Raw genomic sequence first — 5,555 nt, 5'->3', positions numbered from 1 at the left:
GAGAGGACACACAGGCAAGCTTGTGGGTTTTCCTAGCACTTAAATAGTAATTTACATGTATCCCTCTCCGCCCCAAAGAACAGCCCAGCCCAGATCCAAGCGCAGGTCTTTCACCCTCCCCTGGCATGGGTGTATTGAAACCAGAGGAGTTTCCAAAGCCTTAGCCTGAGGTTAAAGAGGACAGCTCAAGCTGACCTAAGGATTCACCACTGCCCAGGCAGGGAGGTCCCTCTGTATTTCCCCTCTGTGCTTGTTGCACCTCCTCTCAGCAAGAATTTGACTTTTAACAGGCTCCTTTTGTTCAACTCCCCCTGAGCTCCCAGGGCAGCTTTCATGGCAGATCACAGTATTTCAGATGCTCCCTGAAAAAGAGGAGAATAACTGCTCTTGATCTGCTGACCGTGCTCCTGAAGGAGTCCAGTATTTGCTGGCCAGGTTTGCAGTGTGAGCGTGTTCTGGCGTGTGGTCAGCCTGGCTTCTGCTGCAAGCCCAGGCCCTTCACAGGAGAGCCTGTGCTGAGCATGGTGTTATTCTGCCCGGGTGCAGACTGTTGCCCTGCCCTTTACCAAACTTCATGAGGTTTCTGTTCAGGTTCATCAAGGTCCCTGTGGATGATGCTCTGCTGCTTGTCCTGTCAGCCCCTCCCCTTAATTTATTCTTAGCCAGAGATTTGCTGAGAGTGCATTTTTGTCCTCATAGTTTTCCTTTTTGACTTACCAACTGTATTTCAACCAGTACACCTTTTTCTGAACGTCCTTCTAGGGCTTTTGGCATTAAAGAGTTCAGGATTTAGGCATGTTGCTTTCGTCACTCTGTAAAGATCCCTGGCAAAGTCACGCATCAGCTTCCTCAGCTGATCTGCTTCCCTTGTACATTCAGAGTGGCTCGTGCTGCCTTGTGCTGTGCTCTGTGCAGACCAAGGGACCTCCAGGCTGCACAGGACCCGGTGAGCAAACTCCACGCAGGGCAGCTCTCGAACTGAGCATGGCAGTGAATCATTATTCCATTGATTGTGGCTCACTGAGATCTCATAAAGCATATGATGGCAGCTATATAGGTTGTTACATATAGGTACATGTGCATTTAACTATAAATACGTTATATTTAGTACTTTCAGTGAGTTTAGTACTTTCATGTGAGTTAAAACCCTCCACAGATATCCTTCGGGGTCACTACCATAATATTTTGACCTAATTTAGTCAATACAGAGTTCAGACAGAGTTTACTGTCGGTGTCTTTGGATGCACACAAGGCTTTCTTTTGTTTTCTAGTGTCAATACTTTCAGCTGCTATAGTAATTGTACTAATGAGGTTTTGTATTTAAGAAAACTGCTGGATTTGTTTCAGAAGAGCACTTGAGTTAAAGACTGAATCAGAAGGTTTCACTGTTAATCTAGTCTTGAGCACAGCTGCACTGATATAGAAAGAATGAAATGCTGATGCTGTGCAGTAAACTGTGCCTGGATATATTCATCGAATAAAGTTAATGGAGAAGAGTTTCCCTTGGGCAGTGGTCTGTGCCATGTGTCCCACTAAGTAGAGCCGTGCAAATAATTGACTGTCAATATGTTGATTGAACTGTAGAATAGGGAATGTTTAGGTTTGGGTTCGACAGAGCATTTCTTTCAGGCATTACTTTGTAACCAGCAGGAAAGGAAGAAGGAGGCAGCAGCTCTGCCTTTAACCTAGGAAAATGCAACAAAGAAAAAGGAGTCCCTGAGATTCTGCTGTGTCATCATAAATTCTGAGAAATAACAGAGGAAAGAGAGACATAAATGAGAAGCTCTTCAATACCAGAATTTCCGGCTTCTGAGTATCTGTTTTTCCAGATGTCTGAAAACTATACAAACTTGATTTTTGTGGGAGCAAACCCATGGCCCTCAATAAAGAAAACTTGTTTGTCTGCAAAGGAAAACAATGTGCAAAGGTTAGTGTTTCTCAGTTTCTGAAAACTTGTACTGAGACAAATGGATCATGAGCACCAACATCTGTGGAACTCACAGCCATGTCTCTTAGAAGATTTGAACAATAAATTCCCAGCATGTTGCCTATATTTTTTTAATTTGATTATCGTACGGAGACAAGTGATATTCCTGGGTTATAAACAAACAAGACTGGAGGAGGAGACAAATGGTGCATGAAATGCATCCAGTTTTGCTTTTGGTTGCCTGCTCTTGGAAACTTTCCTAGACTCTTGTCCTACAGTTTAAACTTAATTTAGAGTTGGGAAATGCAAAATGCACTTCTTATTTATTACAATAAGAGCTTGGTGACTGTAGACAGTGCTCTGCAAGAAAACACCAGCAGAAAGAGGCATCATCTTGAGTATGTTGCAATGTAATTTGGACAGTGTAAAGACAAAGGCAAAGGAGGCTGTTCTGGATTCTCACTAGCATGAGAATGCCTTATGAGTTTGGTGTGTATTTAGGGTTTTTTAGTTTATATTTTTAAAAGATGAGATGAAGAGTGATAAATTGAGAGTCAATATCTTAGTCAACTTTTCTTTGCTGAGTAGAAATGTCTGGCTTTCTGTCCAATGATGTTATTTTCTTCCCCTCGGTCAATGGAAAGCAGCACTTAAGAAAAGGAGGCATGGAGAAAACCCAATGCTTGACATGCTGTTCATGCCACAAACCTACTGTTTTGCTGCAGACAAGGCAGCAACCTTGATTTCTTTAGTCTGGCCCTGGACTGTCATGAATCCTGCTTCAGCATAGAGCTCTCCATCTTCTCAGAAGATGGCTTCTTGATTTGCATCTCCAACTTTATTCTGCTGAACTAAAAGCATGCATACAGTGCATGTAGATGCTGGTGCTCTTTGGGATTGTCTCTTCACCTCCAGGATCCCGAGGCTGGTTATGAGGGCTGGCTTTCAACCAGCAACCAGCTTTCTTTTCCTCAAACATGTCTGATACCAGTTACCATCTGAAAACAGCTTCACTGTCAGAGAAGCAGGCTCTACAGATGGTAGCTCAGTGTGTCAAGAACATGTTGGAGCTTGAGGTAAAATTACATTGGCATAGTGCAGTACACTGTTGCCAAAACAAGCAAACGTGCATGCTGTCCCCAGCAAGGCTGAAGGAGAAACTCTTGGTGCCTACAGAGCCCGCCCTGGTCCCTTTGGTCACTAGATCATGGGATTAAACTAACTGCCCCGTGTAGTCTCGCAGCTCAGCCCAATGGCCAAGACCCTTCAAACCTCTGCAACAACCTACCTACAAGGGCAATTTCTTCCCAACTCCTTCACTTAGTATTTAGGCTCTGCTCTTAAAATTTGACGATTTCTATCCCTTGATGATTTCTTACCCTCCATAACGGAGCTGTGGTGTTTACGTCAACCTTCTCAATGCCTGTACTTCAGATGTTAAATAATTTTCGAATTTGGTGTCTTGGTTGAAGATTTAGGAAAAAAGATGTAACAGGACCCCAACAATATAAAGGACAATTTAAAGAAACTGTGCCTGTTTATTAGTTAACAAATGGTGATTCTGTTAATAATTACAATTCTAATTAAAATCTCCTTGAGTATATCTTGGCCTTTAAGTGTCTTTAAATACCTGAGCTCCTTTTCATGCAGCATGCAAAGCCATTCATGCTGGCAGCGGAAGACCTGAGAGTCCTTGCAGGGAAGTACTATGTGTGGGGATTTATGCCAAGGCAAACTGCACTCTCAGACAACGATGGTAAATGTGAAAGTTTTGAGAAACAAATAAACAGACAAATAGAGGTCACAGTCCTGAGCCCCAGCATGTGAACAGCTAAGCAACCTCTCACATGGGAGGGTCAATGCTGACTTTGTAGCATAATATGGTCAAAGTTGAGTGTTAACCAACCAGGTTGTAAAGTTTACACATTGAAGGAGAGAAGGAGGCTTAGACTTCATTTATGTATCTAAAAGACAAATGGGTTTGCCTGTAGGAGGCATCTGTTAGTTGGAATAGATCATAACCATGTCTTGGCCTTCCCAGACATGGTCTGGGAGATTACACTCTCTCTTACCTTTCTTGCCTTTTCCAGGTCTTCTTGGCAGCACAAGGGTAATTTTCCAGATGTTTGATGTGCTGTGTTGAAAACCAAATTTGATGGAAATTTGGAGACTGCAGTTGAATTCTCCATGGCATTTGATGAAAGCAAATGGGCAAAATCCACTTGAGCCTTGAGTCTATTGGTACTGAGTTGTCAGGGTTTCTAGCCCTGCTATGAATTTACAGGGAAGAGCTTTCCCAAAGACACCAGAATGATGATTGTCTAATTGTTATAGAATAATTTGTCAAAAATGAAACTTGGAAGTCAGGTAGGGATTGAGACATTTTACAAGATCAGCAATGTTTTGCAATGGAGTGAAATGAAGAATCACGTTAGAGCTGTGGAGGCTTGTTACACATGCCAAGTATATTCTCCAAGTCAGGGAGAGATGTGGAGACCAAGAAATTATTCCCCAGGGACCATGGTTTTATCTTGGACAAAATCATACATTTTTCTTGGACTATTCTCACTTCCCCAAGATAACCTTACGGGAAGATACAACTACAAAAAAGACAGTCTGGTCTATCAAATCCATTTTTTGAGTTATGATACATGAAATAGTATTACTTAGCTATGAGATAAAGTTTAGTGGGTACAAGTTCAAACTCTGTACTAAAATACAGGTGTAAATCTGCGCAGGTGAATTCCCCTTCTCCCAAATCTAGCTGGAAAAGGATCACAGATAACATCTTTTAGAAAGACAACAGGCAGATGTGGAGCCCTATCTTTAACTTTTTAAGTGCAAGGAGAACTGTATAATTAAGAGGCTCTTAAAGAGCTAGCTGGGGCCAGTTGCACTGTGTAGTAATTCATGCTGCTGATCGCTGCTGTGTTAGGAATTAGGTCTGGTCGTATTTAGCAGCCGTCTTCCTGGGTGGTGTGGTTGCTGACTGGTACAGGCTGGACCCCAGAGCTTTTAGCTCTAATGTTTTGCAAAAGTGCAGAGGTGTGCTGTTTTATTCAAGGTATTCTGTTATGCTCTTTTACAGAAGATGTGTGGTGTGGACATTGGCAAGATTTAATGATGAAAAAAGTAAATAAGCAAGATTATAATAAGCTATAAGGTAAAGTAAGAGTAAATATGAAGGTTCCAGCTTTGTAGTTTGTATTTAGCTTTTTACTTCTTTGAGTCTTATGGAAAGAAAATACCCCAAGTTTGCAATGTGGGATTGATGTTGTAATTTTCCCAGTGATTCATCATGTAGGCTGCCTTTGTTTGGTAATTTGCACTATGTGGTAAGAATGTGAAGCCAGGGAGGCTGTGTGAAGCCAATAAGCAGTGTAGAGGTTTCATTTTGAAGTGCTCCAGCAGTGAATGCGTTAAATGTTTTCATCAGAGACTTTAGGGAAAAAAAAAAAAAAAAAGGCATATGGTGGATATGCCAGAAAAAGTTTACTTTATAAAAGAGAGTGAAAAGCCTCTCACACGTAAGAGAGCAGGAAAGAAAGAGTACATCGTTTCTTTTTTAGCAGCTTTTAATCTTAAAAAGAATGTAATTCTCAGTCGCAGGGAGCAGAGCCCGGTTCAG

The sequence above is a fragment of the Gavia stellata genome, chromosome 21 (assembly GCF_030936135.1).
Source record: "Gavia stellata isolate bGavSte3 chromosome 21, bGavSte3.hap2, whole genome shotgun sequence".
Lineage (NCBI taxonomy): Eukaryota > Metazoa > Chordata > Aves > Gaviiformes > Gaviidae > Gavia > Gavia stellata.
This window is presented reverse-complemented; position numbering follows the sequence as displayed.